This window comes from Podarcis bocagei, assembly GCF_964188305.1.
Source record: "Podarcis bocagei genome assembly, chromosome: 4".
NCBI lineage: Eukaryota > Metazoa > Chordata > Lepidosauria > Squamata > Lacertidae > Podarcis > Podarcis bocagei.
Window position 1 is genome coordinate 62,576,065 of NC_138128.1, and position 22,065 is coordinate 62,598,129.

General features: G+C 42.4%; 1 long non-coding RNA gene across 1 annotated transcript; it reads left to right on the plus strand.

The window, feature by feature from the left end:
• Positions 1–9,517: 9,517 nt before the first annotated feature.
• On the plus strand, positions 9,518–19,309 carry LOC308585484. The gene is made up of 3 exons (XR_014007427.1): positions 9,518–9,620; positions 12,499–12,603; positions 17,043–19,309. It is a non-coding gene; the product is annotated as an uncharacterized lncRNA (long non-coding RNA).
• Positions 19,310–22,065: the final 2,756 nt, after the last annotated feature.

A 22,065-nucleotide genomic window follows, 5' to 3' on the forward strand; every position in this document is an offset into this window, starting at 1 on the left:
ATAGTAAGCTTCCCATAATAAGTCTTGGGCATTGTGGTAGGCTGGTCTGCCCATGGGGTAAATCTGGCTGAGCGAAAAACAAATACCAGCACAAAAGCACCATGTGAAATGCTCACATTCCATCTGTGAACAAACATCACCCTGTCTCATGCTCCTGGCATACTTTTATTGGCTTCCTGCTTATGGAAATTTTCATCCTGGAGTATTATTAAAAACCAAACAAAGGGATCTCATTCTTCAGCACATCAAGTGAAACCCCAGTGGATTTATGGAAGGCAAATAAACAAAGCCTGCTTCTTTGAGGAATTGTCTTGGAAGAATGTGACATATGGCCGTTCTGCTCTTTGCAAGAGCTATCTCTAGAGCAAATACTTTAACATTTGCAATAACAGGAGCACAGAATAATCGAAAGTAAAGCTAAGGAAGAAGAAGACCAAAAGTAATGGGATTCGGTGCAAGTTCATTGTATCTGCAACAAATATATCCATATTCATATTTAAGTACATTCAAAGCAAGTGAAATCAGCCTCCCCCAATTCAGAAGTAGCAACAGAACAAGAATGCATTCAGGGATGGTTTAGACATAATACTCCAGATTCCTTGTGATGATTGAAAGATTAGGAGTAGGTGACTGTGCTCACCACCCTTCCCCAACCTGGCATCCACCAGTTGTTGTTCTCATATTTCCATCCTTCCTATCCCTTGGCCATGCTGGCTGAGACCAATAGGAGCCAAAGTCAAACAATATCTGGGGGGCACCAGGTTGGGAAATGTTAGAATGCCCTCTCAACTCAAATAGAGGCACACAGCGCTGAGACACTTAACTGTAGTTAAGACTGCAATGGTAAGGGCAGCAGAAATTGCCTTGGAGAGGCTGAATTGAAGGAAAGTAAAGGTTAGGTCCAGTCGCAGATGACTCTGGGGTTGTGGCGCTCATTTCACTCTATAGGCCAAGGGAGCCAGCGTTTCCGCAGACAGCTTCCAGGTCATGTGGCCGTGACTGAGCTGCTTCTGGCGAACCTGAGCAGCGCATGGAAATGCCGTTTACCTTCCTGCCGGAGCGGTACCTGTTTATCTACTTGCACTTTGATGTGCTTTCGAACTGATAGGTTGGCAGGAGCTGGGACCGAGCAATGGGAGCTCACCCCGTCGCAGGGATTCGAACCGCCGACCTTCCGATTGGGAAGCCCTAGGCTCTGTGGTTTAGACCACAGCGCCACCCGCATCACTTGAAGGAAAGTACCAATCTCATAATTAGGGATAAATATCCACATCACTATATCTTCCCTGATGCCACTAAGACTAATATATGTGGACTGGCATGGCCCAGGGAATGCGGTGTAATAGACACGCAAGCTATTTTCTTTGAGGTTGCTTGCTTTTAAAATTACCTTGCCTAACTTTCTTACCTGTTTTCAGAGGATTAGCCCTGTTAGCCTTTAATTTGCCATATTAACGCTTTGATTGTGCTGGAAGGAATTTAATATAGCAGAAGCTTTTGTGGACCACAGTTCACTTTAACTAAAATATTCTTCAGTTGCTTATGTTGATGGACTGTAAAATATTCCTCAATGCAATCTAGAGGGGTGTAATTTTGTGCAAAGAAAATATGCAGTTTACCAGTTGGCTTTATTTTTTGTGTGCTCTTTCTTACATCTAGTTTGTATTCTCAGGAACATACCCTAATGGAATGCATTTCTGGATTTCAGGGCAGAAGCTAATTGAAGTTGCTTTTCAAAGCAGATTCCTGATTTATCTATTTTCTTTCAAGCTGTTTGTTTATCTGTCAGCTATCTGAAGATCTGCATTATCATGAAGGGTGCTCAGTGGCATTTATTGTCTTGTTGATATCTACTGCCCTACAGGGAAATGAAAGCTAAAATGCAAGCTTGGATAACCATTTAGCTATTCAGCCATTTTGTCAGTTGTGAACCAGGAAGGCCCTAATTTAGACTGTGCCCCTCCTGTGAACTCACTACACAGTATTAGTCAAGTCTCAATCTTAACCCTTCTCTTCCCCCCACCCCCCAGTATTGAGATACCAATACAGACAAGGTTGCTCTAAGGTTTCCTGAGGCAATAAATTGAAATTTGTAAAGTTTTGTTTATTTAGAAGCCACTTTCCCACAGTAGACTGTGCTTCAAGCAACTAACAATATTATTATTATTATTATTATTATTAGTAGTAGTAGTAGTAGCAGTAGTAGTTTTTCTTATTTGTTATTCATTATGAGGTCCCAAGGCAGATTAGGGTTAAAACAAGTAATCAAGTTTTTAAGGCATTTTCATATATTTAATCATTAAGATTATTTTTTTTGACAGCAATGAAAACATTTTTGTATTTCCTTACCGCACAGTGGCGTAGCGTGGGTTCTCAGCACCCGGGGCAAGGCAAGTAATTTGCGCCCCCTAACCCGTGGATTTTAGCACTCGAGTCTCTTCCGCGCCCCCCCAGATGTTGCGCCAGGTGCAGCAGGCCCCCCTGCACCCCCACGCTACGCCGCTGCTCCCACCACAAGTCTTCAGGACAGCCATCCGAAGGCTGGCGCGGGGAGAAGGTCTCTCCGCCCCGCCGCCAGGCTTCGGAGCATCCTTCCGAAGGCTGGCGGTGGGAGGAGGTCTCTCCGCCCCACCGCCAGCCTTCGGAGGAGGTCCGAGGACAGTGGGGTTCCTGCTTCCTCGAGGAGGGCCGGCCAAACGCGCCCCCCCAAATGTTGCGCCCGGTGCGGCCGGCACCCCTGGCACCCCCCACGCTACGCCACTGTTACCGCATTTATGCTCACAGCAATTTTTATGTCAAGAGGCAACTTAGACCAAAAGACTGTTGTCCTGAAGCCAGATATTGACAAGAATAGTGTCACATGCCACCCAAATCTGTGAGCACTGCGCAATTACAGGGGTTCCAGACCCTTACCCAGGGTTTGTGTTTCCTTAGGAATGAGGCACAGTGGAGACGGTGGTGCCTTTATGATATATGGTTTATTTACACATATATACAACTTGAGCCCACAATGGAGGGATTCACAGCATTAAGAGCACAACAGGACCTTGCATTCTGAGTTAGATACAGAATGCCCCCTAGGTAAATAGAAGGAATAGATTGAGATTCAACTGACACCTTCTAGAGGAAGGGGTGGAAGAGGCCATTTTTACCCACCTCCCACACATCAACTTTTCAGGGAGTTACAAGGAAAAAGAAGAATAAGCAAAAATCACCTCATTTCTCCAGTGGGAATATCCCATGAGTGGAGTTTTATGTCCATCAGTGAAGATTTATGTCCTAATGCATTGTTTTACTACAGAAGCTCATAGGATCAGAGTCCCAGTTTATTAAAAACCAATGGATTAGTGCCCCAGTAATAGTGGGTGGGCACAATGCCAGTCTCTTCACCTGTAACAATTCACAATGTAATTGTACAGGAAGAGATGGTAGAGAAAGGGATTATTAGCAATCATGTTCAGATAATCTGTTGTTAAGGGCTGAGCTGTTAAAGGGGTTTGGGCTCCGTCCTTGGGTTTATAGAAGTGGTACCTGGGGAAAATGTGCTCTTTTGTGTTGCATTTGCAATGGCCAAACTAGGATTTCAATAGCTAGTTCTGACAACCCCTTGCATTCTTAAAGCCGAACTGCATAAAATCCTCTAGAGCAGTGATATTGTACGCCAAATGAGCCCATAATAGATCATGGTCATATCTAACCATTACACAAAATTATGTGCTCGGAGCACTCTTCTCCAATATTGACAACAGAAGTAGAAATCCCAAACATACTGCAATATATTTCTCCAAGGGGGGAGGGAAGCAATCCATTATTTATCGCCATCATAATGTGAGGAGATGTTGACAGCTACAGACCAATGCATTGTATAATCCTGGGAGAAGTAATAAAGGCAGACACATTTGCATTCAATAAATGCAACAGCAGCACACTCCAATAATGATATTACCTTATAAATAATTTAAAATGAATGAAAATGCAGTGTAAAAATTTCACAGATAACGGGGTCAGAGCCATTTCTTTTGATTACTTGCGATCACAGCAAAGCAATTCATCTCCAGGCAGTTGTCCTGTTAACGATTTTGAAAGAGTAATTATCTAATTCAAGTTTGTTGCGATGCACGTTTAATCCCAGGATCTCCAACAGGAAAGCAAGAAGCTTAACCCCACCTCACCAAAAATAACCCAACAGCAGCCACCAAACAGCAGCAGTAGCAACAACTCTTTAGCCCACTAGTACAAGGATGGGGTCCTCCAGACTTCTCTACGTGACCCTTGGAACTCTCACAAGGCCACACTCTCACAAAGCACACCTGTCACCAGCCAGGCCTTAGAATAATAGAAGCATAGAACTGGAAGGGATCCCTGAATAAATAAATAATAAATATAGTAAATTAATATTGTACAGGTCTTTCAATGGCTATAAACATGTTGGAACATGCTATTGGTACTGCACAGATGCATAGGCAAACACACACTTAAAAATAATATTTAATAATATCTAGCAATCATATATTTAAGTCATATGTTTCTTTTTAGGCCACTTGAGATCTTGAACAAATATCAGATTCCTCCCAGTATAAAGCAGTCACTTTATAACCAATAAAGTTTGATATTTCCATATTTATTGTCTACTGTTTATATTCCGACTTCAGAGACGACAAGATTTTTAAACACTCATTTCCCCTGACTTTGGCTTCTCTGCCTGCTTCTTTATCTTTTCTTTCCACATGGGCAGGAGATAGAAAGCATGCTGGGCGCTCAGATAATTTATTTCCCCCGCCCTTGAGCTTAATTTTTTTTTTTTAATTCGCTTTGTAAGGATTTTTTTCCTTTGATATTTCATGTTAAAGTGGCCTTATAAAAAATAAAAAAGGAAACCTAGCTTTCTTTGTGAGAGAAGACTGAATGTATTAAAAGGTATACACAATTGCATTCTTTTGTAACTATTCCCATTGGGAGAATGGCTTTCAGGAGACACAGAGTGTTGTCTAGATTATAACGAAAGTTCCCCTTGTATTGCTAGCCTTCGTTTCCTTCTACATATCTCTCCTCCCACCTCTCTTTTTGGAAACACTCTGTTTGGTATAAGCGAGATTTTCTGAGTGCAACTTTAAGTACACCTATTCTGCTGGTAACAATGCTTTGCAAAGGCACGCCTGTGGCGCTACCTTGAGATACATCCATTCAAAGCGCATTCCAAGGGAGGCAAAGAAGCTTGAAAACACATTGCTGTGGATATTTACAAATGTTAATTCTTAACTGATGGCACATCTCTGCCTTTTTTCAAGATACTGTAGGAGAGGGACTCTGATTTAGAAGGAAGCGTAAAAAGAATAGAGGGTGATTTGTTGTAAATGGAAATAAGTGGAATATAGTCATTGTTTTGTTACATGCCACCCAATTCTCAAAGCAGTGACAGAATCCAGGGTCAGGTTTCCCTGGAATAAAGGTCAGCGGAAACTGTGGCGGCTTTATAATGTATGGTTTCAATTACACATATAGACAACCTGAGCATAGCATGGAGGGACTCACAGCACCAGCACCCCAACAGATATTGATTCCCTATTCGGCAAAGCCCAGCACAGAGCAAACATGTTTCTCTCCCCAGCTTCCAGCCTGCTTCCACTTCACACACATGTACAACTCTGGCTATTGTACCAGCATCTCTTAAAGTTTATGTAGCTAGTGTGTTTATGCTTGTCTTGTGCCATGAGACAATAAACGCTTCGTATTCTAAACTGAATTGAGTGGGAAAGGAGTTTTCTTATCTCTGGAAAAGGCTGACTACTGGAAAGCAGGAAAACTGGTGTTCTGCTGAAAGACTCGGCTGGAGCTGTGCATTCTCTGCTGACTACACTGGCTGAAGTGTGGTGTAGTACCAACAACAGATGATGGGCACAGGTCTAACAAGTTATGGGCCAACTGACGTCTGCACAGTACTATTTCTCTAGAAAAAGAAGTGTTGGAGCTCACCATGAACTTCTCCCTTGTTCTCTTAGAATAGCAATGGTTGCCCACCTGAGAGGCACTGGAGCTGAGGTCTTGTGAGCTCTGGCTGAAAAAAGCCCTGCTTCTACAAATCATAACAAGGATTTGATGAGGAACAGACCTAGCATGCTCCTCCCTACTTGCCTTCATTGCTGGAAAGATCAGAACACCTGAATGGGGCTTAAATATTAGAGAATATATGGGAAATAGTTTGAAAGGATGGATGGCCTCAAGGTGTGTTATCAAAATGGAAGCAACCACTGGCACTGGTCAAAAATTAGCAACCTGGTGTTTGAGACTTCCCTCTGATGGCTACAGAAGCATTAGCCCCAATCTTGCTTCAGTAGCTTAATAAAAAAGAACATAAGAAATGGAAGAATAGCAGAAAAGATTGGCATTATTTCGGGAGACAGACTAGCCTTCCACTATGTTGTACAAGCTCTAAAATAATCAGTTTTCAGAAACTGGGAAGTTAGAAAATAAAGCACAGTAAGGCGTCAGTAGATACAATCCTTATTATATACCTAGGCAATCAAAATGGAACCTTCCAATATAGTCCCAGGTGAAAACAGTACAGGCTCTCAACACTGAAAGAAAAGCTAAGGTATATCTAATGGTAAAGAAAGATTTCCTTTTGTGTCATTACAACAGATGTAAACAAGAAATATATTGTATTCACTTACCACTTAGAGCTGGGAACAAATTTATTTTCTCCAAGAAATGCATTACTTTAAAATGTGTTTTTATTTTATTGGGAAAAGAAAAGAGTAAAACTCCATGCTTATTTTTGTTGCTCCTCCTGATGGTTTATCTGCTGAAAGCTCTCAAGTTGCTAACAGCATCACCAGTGACCACAAGATTCCAAACTTCTCGAACAATATATAAAAATCAAAATGCAGCTATGCCTCAAAATTCACACTCTCCTGAAGTTTGCAGCGCAGCTCTCCAGCGCTCCCTCCGAAAGGCATACAAAAATGCATATACTTGGAGAAAATGAACAAAAAAGATTATTTCTATTAAAAAATGGAGGAGAGACATAAGACTTCCTATGCATGTTTAATATTTGTCACTGGTTATTCCCATTTCAACACATGCCAAACACCCGGGTAGAAAAGCGTAAATGACAGGCTTGTGGGAACAAATCAAATCAAACTTCAAATTCATGTTCTATCATAACGGTGAAGGGAAAACAAATTGTCCAGATGCCAAATTAGTTTTGGCAGCCTCATTCTTACAGCATTCTTCCTATTGATTGTATTTATCAGTTCAGAGGAAACAAATAGCTGGCTATGGATGAAAATAATTAACAGCAAGAGAAAAGGAATGGTGAGGCTCAGCCGTCAAGGAGAGCAGCGTCTTAACGGAGATATTGATGTTCTTTCGCAGAAGTGTCAAGAAGAAATGGAAAGATAGCAGGGCAATTTCCTTTGCAGTTATAACTACAAAATATCTTTAAACTCTAACAGTCATATATACCAGGATGTAATTCCGTTTCCAGCAGGCTGGTTTATCTTGGCTTTCCTCTGATAGGAAAAGAAGAAAAATGGGTTCCAAGAGAGTTTTTGTTTATTTGTCTTCCCGGGACCATTGACTGTTGTCTCTGTGTTCCTTGCCCTAATGTGTCACTGTGATGGGGAAAAGCAAGAACAATGCACACATATAGGGGATATTACAGTGAGGCCCAGTGGGGCCATTAGACTTCTTTAAGGAGTCTTGCAGCCATTTCATCCAATGACTTCCTTCTCAGCTGTTAATAACTTGACTGAGAAATACACTCTGGGTGAAGTTTGGCGTGCAGGCTCTCCTTGAAGCACATTTATACTTTATAAGAATGAATTCTATTTTACTTCTGACTTGAAAAGGGCATGGAGTATGGTGCTGAATGGCTAAGTGACTACGGGGAACAAAATCAGCCCTAACGTCTTCTCACCTGGATGTAGAAAGGCACTGATGTGGAAGGAATCGGCCCAATATAGGGATCCCCAGTCAGAATTGGGGAATTTGAGCTGACACCTCCTGCATGAGCAGGAAAGAGGGATAACTCACCCCCCCTCTCTCTAGGAGCCAGCAGCAGAAGGCAGAGCTGCAGCAAGTGATGGCACCTCATCCCTGCCAGCCTTTACCCTGAACAAAGTTAAGCCCTTACTAAGCCCTTACTAAACAAAGTTTAGCCAAGCTTTGTGCCTGTAGGGGGAAAAATGGGGAGGATGATTTTGTGTCCAGAACCTGTTGAGTGAACAGGGGTTAGTGTGTGTCTGGTAGGATGCTGTAGCAGTTGGTGGGGTGGCACTGCTCACCTGATTTCCCATACCTGTTGTTGCTGTGGTGTACCAGGAGGTTGAGAGGGTAGTCGTGGTGGTCAGTGATGCACAAATGCACTGATGGAGCCAACATGATGCTCCAGCTGCTGCATTCGTATTGCAATAGCCTTGCCACTGCCTCACCCCTCCTGCTTGCCCTGTCAGAATGGCGCAACTGTGGATGGCTGCATGTATTTCTTTATGAAGAACAACCACCTATTTCAAGGATCCCTCCAAATATGAAGGGCTATCTACTACAAAACTGGTTTAAAGATAAAGAGCCTTAAGAAAGAAGAACAGGGAACTCTGGGGACCGGGGGTGTGCAGGGGAATCTCCTACAACTCTCAGAACGCTTAACAAACTAAAGTTCCCAGAATCCTTTGGGGGAAGCCATGGCTGTCCAAAGTGATATTATAGTGGCTTAAATGAATGGTGTCAATGTAGCCTAAGATAGAGGAGGCCCAGATTTAGACGCTTGCTCAGCCATGAAATTTAGTGGGTGGCCTTGGCCCAGTCATTATCTGCAGAAGGAAAACCATGCATGGTGCCCTAAGCTCCATGGGATCTAAATATACAATAACATATAAAATACTGGTCAGTCTGGCGTATAGGATTAAACTGAAAAATGGGGGCAGAGTGCCCGTGCATTTAATTATTCTTCTTTTGCTTGGTGTGACTGGGTGTTTTGCATCCGTTACCCACTCTGACCCTTCAAGACACATTTTAGAAAGTTGCAACATTAAATTCTGCCAGAGGTACAACTTCCTCATGAATGGGTGGACTGTAAAGTATTATCAGAACTGGACACCCTCTTTGCATTGCCACACACGGGGCAAACGGTGAATTACGGAAACTCAAGTTTGTTGTTCTGCAGCTGCCAGTCTCTAATTAAATGAAATATTTGGAAGTACTGAAAAAGTTGCCCATGTCAGTGACAGATGCTAGGCATTATTTAACAGAACTGAGGAATATGTGATCATTGCTAAAGCTGTCACACTTTATATATATCTCGTAAAATAATTGTGCAGACTCAAAGGGCTTGGTTAACACTTAACACAACAAATTTCTAGGTCACAATATAAAACATGACATTAATTTACTGCTACTGTACTTCAAAATGCCTGAACACAAAGCAGTGTTGCCTATTGGGTGGTAGTGGGAAGGGATTTATTACTGTCATTGTGAGTTAGAATTTCAGGTTTTAATTTCAAAGACGCTTCCTTGTTTTCAGATGGGAAAGACAGGAGACATTCGTTAGATTGCTTTGCAATACCACCTTTGGCTTTTGCAAAGAGAAAAATGACAGACATCAGAAGTAGCTTTGCATTAAGGTAAGGCAAGGAATAATTTCAGCTAATGGATGATTACATTCCATTTACATATATTTTTCCTCTAATTATTTTGTGCACAAAAATCATTGCCCTGCTAAATGATGTGAAGCCTTTTCTACAGTGAAGCGCTAACAATTTGCCTGGCTCATGTGTGTAATTAGTTTAATTAGCACTGTAATTTTAATGGGAGTAACAATGTCTACTGTGTGTGCTTTCTTCCTTGCCGGACACAGCTGAAAGCTGTATTTCTCATTTCAGCAGATTCTTTAAGGGTTGTAGCAATTACATTTTATTTGTGTGAAATCTGAATAGAACAAAAGCGTTCTACCTTGTTCATAGTGCTCAGGTTTGTTCCTTTCAGATTAATTATACATGCTCACTTATCTGTATTTAGGGAAAGAGCTAAAGTGCTGCGAATATCCACCATCATAGGCACATCAGTAGCTTTTTAAGACATGTTGCTCAAGAAGGAGAACTCCTTAAACATGCATTAAGGCACATCAGAATTTGTCTGCTGCAACATCACCTTAAAGCATGTGATGATCATCTGCCCTGCAGCAGATAAATGGAAATGCGCTTGTTTAGTATTAAACATTCTGGTTCTTGTGATGTGGCTTGCTGCAAGAAAGCTTTATGCTACAATACTTCAGAATGTTCCTCCAGGGTTTTTTTTGGTAACTTTTTCTTACTGCAAGAGACTAATACAGCTAATCCTTTTAGAAGTAATGTTTTGTCTTTCTGACGTAAGGAGTCCCAAAATGGGCAGGGAAGATGGTCAGAGCTGATTCAAAGCATTTTGCTGCTCGAGTTGAAGTACAACGTGGAGCCTCCCCTCATTCCATACACTAAAGCCAACTCAACTGGAAGCTTAATTTTACCACACCTGAAGACAGCACCTCTGTTCTTCAGCATCTCATTGCTGCTGCCCAAGCCCCAGCATCGGCCACCAGAAGCAGCTGTCTCACTCTGCCTATTAGTAGGGGTGATTCAGATAAAACTATAGATGCTTATCACACCTGCTACCTTTTGTATTGATAGGGTGGTGGTGATGGTCCATGGTTTCCCTAGCCAATGGCCTTAAATTGCAGCAAAACAGTCCTGTTCCTGGGACCATATTTCCACGTGCCACTATAGTAACAGCTATGGACCATAAATGCGCTCCCAACTCAGGAGTGGCACAAATGTGCAGGAAAAACCAAGTCATTTGGCAACTGGGAAAGAAGCACTGCAGCAGCTGTGCAAATAGCAGAGCAGGCGGGAGCTGTGCTAGGCATAGCTGTCAACTTACAGATTTGAAAATAAGGGACCAGCAGCCAAAATATGGGGTTTTCCGGGCATAGGTATGTTCAACTTCTGAGCCCCTCCAAGCCAAAGGCAGAAAGCCCAGCCAGCAGCCAAACAAAGCCTCAAGCCTCAAGGAAAACCACCGTCACCTCTCCGTTGGGAAGTGCTGAGCAAAGGCGAGTCCCCAGGCAATGCAGCCGATTTGATCAGCACAAGGCATGCAAGCTCCACCCCCCAGTCATTCTTAGACTTCTTATTGGGTGAGCAACGCAGCCAAGCAACACAGTTGGAGCCTCCCTCCTCCCTGGCCAGCAGGGAGGGAGGGAGAGCTGCTTCCTTTGAAACCCAGGAAATTTAAGGGACATCATCAATAAGGGACAGCAGCGGGCCATGGTGCTGGCATAAGGGACTGTCCCGCCAAATAAGAGACACTTGACAGCTATGGTGCTAGGATATGTGTGCTGAACCATCTCATGCCAAAGTGCCTACTGGAGAGATCCCTAAGTTCTGCCCTTTGCTTTGTACAGGGGAAAACACCAAGCAATAGCATAGACTACATCATTCCTCCAGCGATGACAGGTCTCACAGGCAAAGCTTATACTTGCAAGGTTCTAATGCATCCATGAAGGCCCAAATCCTGGCACAGGTCACATGCACACCATACTTCTCTAGTACATTTCACATACTCGGCTCCCCCCCCCCAAAGAATCCTGAGAGTTCCTGGAAGCTACACAGAGCTACATTTCCCAGCAGAAATAACAATCCACAGTTCCCAGGATTCTTGGGGGGAGGCTATGGATTTTGAATTTGCATTGTATGTGTTTTAAATGTATGGTGCAAATGCCCTCCCCACTGCCTGAGCACACACATTCATTTCCTACTCCTTGCCGTGTTGTGTGAGTGGCATTAGGTAGGGTTTTCTGCAACTCAGAAAGTCTTGCATACTTTGTTAATCAGATATTGGTTGAACTAATTATATTTGTGTACAAAAGAGAGAGGCCAGCCTTTCCCGCTCCAAAGAGAAGAAACTAGCATTTGTAAACTGCACAATAAAATGTACATGCCAGCATCCTCATTCAGACACTATCAACTCCTTCTACCCTACTGCAAAATCCAAAATAAGGCATTACTTGAATAGATAGAGAGAACTGAAATGCACCCACACTTTAGGCTACTTTTATTTTCACAGCATCCAAAGAATCCGCAAGATATCACAGCTGATCTCCTTCATTAGGACCTAAAGACCATTTCATTTTGCAAGGTTAAATCTGACCTGCAGGTATTTGTTGTAAATAAAATAGCCGCCTTGTTGTTTTGTTTATGTCTTGGCTGCGATAAAAGTCATATTGTGCTTAATGTTACACTCCTGTTGAGTGGAGAGATAACGGTATCAATTCAGAGACTGCAGAAATGGAAGATTTTATTTCTGGAATCACTGACATTAATAGCTGTTTTATGTTGCGTACAAACAAATTGAATCATAGCTTTGTGAAGATAGTGTTATGTTCCCCTGGCCCATGCCGATTCCTGCATGCTGTGCTGAAGAACACTTCTGATGCAGTAACAACAGAATATATTTGGGTTTGTTCCCCAGAAGGTTGGACGCAAACCAACGGATTCAAACTGCAAGACAAATGATTTGGAATAAATATTGCGAAGAACCCCTTTGATGGAACAGTGGAACAGAAGGCCTCTGAAGGTGGTACATTCTCCATCGTTACAAATTTTAAAGCAGAAACTGAATGATGACCTACCAGGGATGTTGTGGTAGTAGTTTTCCTGTCCGGGGGTGGGGTGGGGTTGCCAGCTGAATTTTGACATTGCTTTAATGATTCTCTATAATTATAGTGGATTGCTTTTTAAATGGAAACCGGTCAGGTTTTATCTAGTAAGGGTGTAAAACAGGTATCTGTTCATTTCACAAAGTGGCTTGAATCAATGGAGTAAAAATAAGGATGCACCACTCAGTCTATTTCTAGTCTGTGTCACTTTTACATGTGTGTAGCCACAAGTCTGATTTGTCCTGTTTTTATATTAATTTGCATTTTTTAAAAAATCTGCGTGAAAATTCAAATTAAAAATTCAAGTTAAACCAGCCTTGTAAATAAGCCTGCAGAAGTTACTAGCCTGAAAATGTGTTAATAGCTTGGGAGGGAGGGAGTGCCACCTCACTTGCAGCAACCAACTGCATTTCTATGCAGGGCATGGAGCCAGGGGTAACCAAGTTCCAATTCACACATTAAGTCCTGAAGGTGCAAATCAGTTCTTATCAAACTTGGCAAAGAATGGACTTAGCCATCATCCCTAGGTAAAATGGATGCAGGTAGATATGTGTAGCATCACAGTGGCAGGCTATGCTTTGACCGTTTGTGCTTTCATTAAATTGTCTACAGGGAGCCCCTGCACTTATGCAAAGGATACAGATGTTCCAGTGGATGGGTCAAGTACACGTTACTGCTTACTTCACTCACACACACACACACACACACACACACACACACACACACTCTCAAATACAGTTTTACCCTTAATGAATTTTTAAAAGGGCTTTGGTTTGAAACAAATGTGAAGGAGTTGGGTGAAACTCAACTGTTCTAGCTTAAACAGTTTGCGGAGCACAGATGAAAATGGAATTGAAAAAAAAGTACAGTGGTACTTCGGTCTATGAACAGTCCTGTTAATGAACTATTCGGGTGATGAACTCTGCAAAACCAGAAGTAGGTTTTTCCTGCTCGCGAACTTTGCCTCAAAAGCCGAATGGTGGAAGGGCATTGGTGGCGGGAGGCCTCAGTAGGGAAAGCGCGCCTCGGGTTGAGAACACTTAGGTTTAAGAACGGACCTCCGGAACGGATTAAGTTCGTAAACCGAGGTACCACTGTAGTAGTTACCTTTTGAATATACAAAAACTGTGATATCTACTCATGTCCAGAACATGTAGAATGGTGGCTTTAATACTCAGTTTATTATGTGCACAGCAACTACAAACCCCTGCTTCCATTTGCATGCCTCCCAGTCATCTTCTTCTGCTCGTGGATAACCTTAATTACTTTGCTTCATTTCTCTTGCTTTCTAAAAACGTTACCAAACATCACAGTTAGCACTACTACTGCCATGGCATTCACTGTTCCATGTCAGTTTGGATGATGTTTTCCTGTCAGTACCTGACTGCATCTTCCTCTTGAGGAACTGGAGGCATGATGAGGAGCGTCTTGTTCAGCGATGTGATATCCTCCTTGGCACCTCCGGTTCCTTGACAGCAATGCCTACCGAACACCTGACATCATGCCAGACTGATGCGGTCCCAACAAGGCATGACAGCAGGTGGCAGGACAACTGTTCCTCTTGATGATAAATAAAAATCTGGGTTTACTTTGAAGTTTCAATTGCCCACAATTCTTCTCTTCCATGTTTTCTTGCTGATCCCCACCATTACACTGAACAAGAACAGAACATCTTCAATGGAAGGGCCTGATGGACAATTTATGGGTCCAACAAATCACTATACAGGAGAGACAATATTATGGAAATATGCAGGAGAGACAATGCTAAGGAAACCCAAACTCTCTTTTTGTGCAGTATTATTTCTTAGATTCCCCACCCCCTGCTAGGTAAGTAATATTTTACTTTGTAGATGATCATACCTGCTTGATATATCAGTTGCACTGGTGCAGTCATGCTAAATGTGACACTAAGTGGGCTAATTTTTTTACAGCAAGGTTTCATAATCCAGTGGACATTGCACAGGCATGCTCAAAACACACACTGTGGTTAAGGCCAATTTCAATATGAAAGCAGCTACGTGGGATATTCTGTATGGGGAAGTAGTTTCAGTGCACCTGAACATCATGTTTAAATAAGGTCTGGGATGTGAGTGACTGAGGACTGTATAAAATATTATTATTGAGATGGGATTCCTGAGAAGATATTGTGGGTGCTGGAACTACAAGGCTGTGTTGATAAAAGTGCCCTCACTTGGGAATGTTGGCAGGCATTTCTTGGTATAGAACTAGTCCTGTACTGACATTTTTTCACTGGAGTCTCATCCAGGGATGGCTGTGGGAACAATGTTCTCACATAGGGAAAGAGTGAATGAGGCCTAAGAAAGATAACTTTCTCTGAGGGGGGGAAAAAACACCACAATTCTGTTAATTATAGATAGATGTGGGGCGGGGGGACACCACACCAATTGTTTCATTTTATTTCTCATAATTTTATTTATTTCATTTCTTTCTCAGAAACAAATTCCACTGAATTCTACTCCCAGCTAACCATGCATAGGACTGCAGCCTAAGTCTGTTTTGTGTTTATCATGCAGCAGCATGCCTGTTTACAAGTGTTTATTGGATTAAACAATTAGAAAATATTTATCCCTTTAGTGTTGTTGGTTGTTTGTTTTTTTGCAGGATTAATATGTTTGCTACATAGAGATCATTTTAATCCTATCCCAAGCCCATTAGCAATTATCAGGAAGCTGGTGGATTTTGTTTAACTAGCCCAGCTTAGTTTAGAAACCATGTTTTCCATTCTAAGTCTTATCATTAATAACTCTGTCAAATAAATTAGCACTTAACCCACTACCCTCCCCCTGGCTAATCCTGAAACATTCAGAGTATGTGACCTTTCGAAACGTACACATGGAACCTATAAGCAGCAACACTGGTACAGCACTTCATTAAATCAGTCTAAAGGGCCTCAGTTTCGTTTTGCACTAATCAGAGTGTGTTGGAGGCAACAAGCCTCTGAGAATACCAGTTGCTGGATATCACAAGTGATAAAGTACTGTTGCACTCACATCCTGCTTGAGGGTTTCCCATAGGCATCTGGTTGGTCACTATGAGAACAGGATGCTGGATTAGATGGTCCAATGGCCTGATCCAGTCACTGAAAACCTTGGGAACTATGATTTGTTTAAAAAGCTGGGGATTTTAGTTCTGTGAGGTAAGCACCATTAACTAACTATGGTTCTCAGGTTGTTTCTTTTTGAGGAAGCTATAATTGGTATAAAGTGGTATAAGTGTGCTTTAAATCTATGGTGTGGCTAGGACCTAATTTTGCTTCCTGCTCGGTCATTGATTAAAGGCTGTTATTTGTTCTGTGATGGCTCATTTATTCATAAATGTAAGGGACTACTTGTGGCTGCGGTGGATGAGTGATGGACGCAAGTTAACCACAAAGACTGCTTGTCATCCCCAAGTATGCATGGCAATTTATTTATTTTTAATCCATCTGTTCCTTCATACCTCGTTCACCTTTAGCTGCAGATTCATTTGCGGTGTCTTGAGTGCTGTTTAAAACAACAGCACTATGTGCATGCGCGCGCACACACACCTACTACACAAACACACATTTGCCAGGCTAGATATCATGCAAGGCTCTTTGAAAATTTCAGTGGAAATCAATGCACAAACAAGTTGAAAAGGAATATTGAACTAGAGATATCCTAAGGGAACCATTTGTTGTGACTTCACAGGTACTTTAGCAGTCTAGGATGGCATATGTCAACCCCCACGCTTTGTTGGAGCGATGAACACAGGAATATCAGCTACTCTTTGCACATGGCAGGGGTACAAACCAATTTTAATAGCATATCTAGACATTCCTAGAGGATCCTTTTGTTAACAGCATTATATGTTATAAATAATAGATGCATTAACAATAATTTCTGCCCGCCAGGTAAGCCTAAAAGAACTGAAACCAAGAAGAATAATTTACCTGGTGGAAAATAAACTGACAAAATATCAAACAACTTGTGGCTTCTTTTTTAAAACACACACACACAGAAAATTTAACTCATCACCAGCTAGAATTGGTGTATCACAATCTACTGCTATCCATTTCCAGTTCTTATAGAGGTATTTGCCCTTTCTTGGCCTTGGAGAATCAGCACGGTAGCCTTGAAGATGGATTCAATTAACAAAAGTGATAGATTCTGACGTTTTGGCGACTGTTGTTCTATCCTTGATTCAACTGTTGTTCTATCCTTGATTTTTTTGAATCAATACGAACTAAAAATATAAGCAACCCAACCGCTGTAGCTAGAAAAAAACACAAGGAAACAACTCCTGGAAGAATTGTATGTTACCTTTATAGCGTGAACCCATATCATACTGAACCATGTGATTGTATTGTTCTTTGAAGCTCAGCTCCAAGCCAACAGCATTCAAGGCTTTGCCTGTCAAGGTCTACTGTAATACCAGAACAGATCAACAACTACTTCCTGCCAGACAACACTTGGAGCCTGGAGGCTGGATAGGTGGCTGCTCCCCATTCTGTTCCTTTTTTGTTTCAGAATTTTGATCTAACTGCATTCTGTTACTCTGCTAATCCTTAATTCTCTTTTAAGTAGAATAATACTTTTCACCATCAGATAATTTGCACCTTTATCTTTGTACAGTACTAATGTGCACAAGCATATTGAGAAAAACACAGCAAAAAAATGCAGTCTTGGTCTAATTGTACATAATATGATTGCACTGAGATTATTTCGTGTTGTGTTTTACAAAAAACCTACAGTGTGAATACATCAATGTACAGAAGGGCTAAATATGTGACGGTCACGCTGAGCCCCAAGATTCTCCTTGTATCTGCAGTAGCTTTTTTAAAAATAAATAAATAAATTATTCCAGTCTGTTTCTGAGTCCATCTATGCTCCCTCCATTTTGATCTATAATTCAGATACTGAGCTGTTCTATGTAAAATAAAGCTGTGTTTCCCATTCACCATAATGGGGAATCTAAAAAATGACTATAATTCCTCCCCCCACTTTTGGCCAAAGTGAATCAAAAGAATAGGCACAGGAGGTCCTCCAGAGTAGATTTAAGCCTTCTAAATTGCAGACAAATATGTTCAGGGTCTTTTTGAAGGTGAACTAAAAGGAATTCAATTTCATAATCCCTCAGGAGGAAGAGGGTGGGGCTTTATCTTTTTCTTATCTTACAGTAAGGAACAGGGGCTCAGTGGTGTGAGTTGTTCCTTGCACATTTATTTATTTAAGCTTTACATTGACCCTTTCCTCCCAGTGCTTGTAGGTGTCTTCCAGTATGCTTTACAATGTGAGGCTGCCTAGAATGTTGTCTGCAGAGTTCTGAAGATCTCTGATGGGTTTCTTAGTTAAAGCAGAGCTTGTAGGATTTTTTTAGCAAACTTAAATGCTGTTGACTGGTTGTTTTTTTTAATATAAAAAACCCACATCTTCTGCTGTGCTTTAACCCCGCCCCCCAAATCTTCAGTACCTTGTAGGCATCATTTTGGAAAGGTTCTCCAGGGCTCATGGACCTAGATAAAAATGAGATAAATGGAAACAAACAATCATATATTGAAGAAAAGGACAGAGGTTTCTTGGGAGGTGGGAAAGACCCCCAAATCACTCAAATTTGCCTTGTTATTGTCCCCACCCAGAGCTGATGATGCACCCTTAAAATATATGAAAAGACTGAATGTTGAGGCAAACAGCTCATGTACAATGTTCTTTACAAACTTTCGGAAATATTAAAAAAATAAATGAAACTATGTAAGAATCCTAATACATGTTCCAGTTAAAAGACTGTAATTCGGTGAGTAGAATTTTTGACTCACCCCTAGCTAAGAACATGAATCCTGCGATTACATGGTTTCTGGGTGTGACAGACTGTAAGTGACATTGTAGATTTAATTTGAAGTGCTGGGGAAATTGTGTCATTTATTTAATGTCTGTTAGTGCTGAAGGGCTTCGGGACACTTGTGTATTTTCTCCCTTACTTGCTCCATGAAAACATGAGTGTTGAGCTGGAGCAGGCCTACAAATATTCTACAAATATGCAGAACTACATATTTTACCTGTTCCCATACTTGACTTCGCTGAGGTAATGTGAATAATGTATATATGTGTGTGTGCACGCACACATCCCATTCGCACACGACCATGTTTGTGCACTGTGAAATCAATCAATCAATCAATCAATCAATCGATTGGCCTTGTCTTGCCAGGGGCTGCTGCCCAAGCAAGGGAAGGCAGCCTTTGATTGAGGCATGGGGGCAGGAGTTGTCTTCTCTCCATCTCCACCATATATCTGCGCCCCCATCCTGACATCAGTTCGCCCTTCTTAGCCATCGCCCTTTGTGGCCAGCCACCACTGCATGCACTGGCTCCCGTAGGGCAGACGGGGAGGCAGGCAGGCTTGGGAAAGGATGGGCAGCGGCCCCAAGCGATTTCCAGTGTGAGCCTCTCTCTCTCTTCCCCATGCACCCTCACTTATTCACACAGGGCCCCAGAATGTAACTCCCCACTTAAGTGGAGGGACACTTGTATTTCATAAGCCTTCCTGCACAGACTCTACAGGGACATTTATCTTTCCACAGATATCATTCTTTTGTACCCAACTGGGGAGGGGGATCAAATCAATTGAAATGGAGTGGGCGATAACAACAACAACATTAATAATAACTTAATTTATATCCTACCCATCTGGCTGGGTTTACCCAGCCACCCTGTGCTGCTTACAATATATATGAAAACACGACAAAACATCATAGAATCATAGAATCATAGAGTTGGAAGAGACCACAAGGGCCATCGAGTCCAACCCCCTGCCAAGCAGGAAACACCATCAGAGCACTCCTGACATATGGTTGTCAAGCCTCTGCTTCAAACATTAAAAAACAAAATACCCTATACAAGAAACCAACAAACCAACAAACCAATACATCAATAGAAACCAATAACAACAACAATAACAGTTTACAGTTATACCCAAATTAAAACAACCACCAACCCCAACTAAACATTTAACCAACACCAACCCGACAAAAACAAAACTGAGGAATCAAAGCTAGAAACATTTTAAACATTTTAAACCATTTTAGCAGTTGCCCCAACCCAAGAGTTGTTCCAGCAATGTCCCTCCGGTATCCCAAGTGCCTTTTAGCTCAGGCATAGGCAAACCTCCCCTCCAGATGTTTTGGGACTACAACTCCCATCATCCTTAGCTAACTGGACCAGTGGTCAGGGATGATGGGAGTTGTAGTCCTAAAACATCTGGAGGGCCGAGTTTGCCTATGCCTGTTTTAGCTGTTCAGGGTGAGTCTGGGGCCTGCCTCCTAGACCAGGTGGAAATGGGCCTTGCAGCAGGGGGCAGCCTTCTGTCCAGCACTCAGGCAGCAGCAATGTCCCTCCTGCCTTCCAGGATTGTCAGGGAAGGCCAATGAACAGTGGGGAGGGTTTAGCGGCGCATCCCTTCCAATCATTTCTTCTCTCTCGCAAGCATCCTCATCTGTGCCACCCACTCTATATTTTTGCTTTAAAAAGAATATATGTGATTGGGAATACTGTGTATTCTTTGCAACGCTCTACCCTCATGGTGAGAATGAAGTGGGCAGACTGCAGGAGAAAGACTCTCAGCAGCCTCCAGCTCTGACACTATGTTTTGTTGCCTTTATTGAATTCCATCTCTTGCTATATATTTGTTCGCATGCTTCTGGGCAAAATGAAAAGGTGAGTAATCAAGGCCTCTGGTGATTTTAAAGTGGCTTAAAGCCCTTCCTTAGCCATTCTATCAGAACTTTTGCTTTTGATCACCCGTCCATGCCATGCGCCTATGTCTATATTTACACTATGTCTTTATTCAACCCCAATACTGGGAATACCGAACTATCTCTTGGGAAGACTGTTTGGTACACTACTAAATCAGCTTTTCTAAACAACAGCAACTTTTTAAAAAAGAGTAATCCTCAAGCCAAGCTGTCTCATAAAAATTGTTAAATCACACATTCACTTCGTACCTGTGCTATTAAGTTGGTCCTGAAATGAATGCTTGGCTGAACAACAAACACATAAACAGGGGAAATCCAACACAAATGAGTTGAGAAATAAGCCGTGTGTTAAACTATCTGCATACCAGTGTCTGTCTCCACACACACCCACACACCCACACACACCAAGGAGATGTTCAAGATCAGATACCGTATTTGTGTGTTCAGACCCAGAGACCTCCCCCCTAAATAAAGACACATTTGACTCAAATTTCAGTTTTGGTTTTTGGCAGAATTTAGCCCACAACTTTATTGATTACAGAAAAGTGAGTGGTTGCATAGGCTCTGGTTCGACTAGCTCCCTACAATCTTGCAGGTAGCGCTGACCCAGAGCTCTATCATAGGTCAGTCAAAGGTGAAAACACCTGAGGTAGCTGAAAAGCCCGGGAACAGACTCTGTTCACTCCCCAGATGCTCCCCTGGACTCAGGCACGGGCACAACCCCCTCACGGGAGTTGACCAAACCAAGTTGAGTCCCTGGATTCCTTTAACAGAATACCCTTCACATAGGGATGGTGAGACCATTCTCCCATCCCTATCACATGAACCAGTACCTATCCGCAACCTTACAAGTTGTGACGAATTGCTATGCGGCAGGCAAAACCCAAATGGCCACAGCCAATCAGCCAAGTGGGGAAAATTCCTGCCGTGCCCCTGTCCCAATGACAGACGACACATGATGGCATAGCAAGGTCAATCACAAAAATACCCTAAATATAGGGAGAGGTGGGCGGGTGTTCCGATGCACGAACTGAAAGAAAAAGCTCTGGGACACGTGCAAGGGATTATATAGGTCCCTCGATCCATTTAAACTGCACCTGTTGGCCAGATTACACCCAGCAACGAGGGACCTACTAATCGGGCGTTGTGGCTATCCAATAGACCCACCCACAACCAGGAGGTCAGGCTCTAGGTTTCACCACAGCACATGCCCTCTTTTAGGGAGGACACAATCTCCAACTTTTTCAGACCAAGGACCCATCTTTTGGGGACCCATTTCTTAATCTTTTACCATATATTTGCATCGTGGTAGTGCTTCTGTTGTAACCCACCTTGGATCAGACTGGAACTCACTAGCAGGTCCTGACCGACCAGCTAAAGACCAGTGTTCAAGAGAACCTAAATAATGGTTTAGATCAGCGGTGAGGAATGTCAGCCCTGGGAGCTCAATAAGTCCCCCAGACCTTTCTACCTGGCCCTTGGGGCTCTTTCCAGGCCACAGACCCCATTGCCCCTGCTCCCTGCTCACCTCAGGTGCAGTTGCCTAGCTGGAATGTTTCCTTGACCTGTGCTAATACCTCTTGCTTTCCTGGATAGAGGATGGAGAGATATGTGGGAGGATGGGTGCGTATACATTTTTGACTCTGCAAGAATA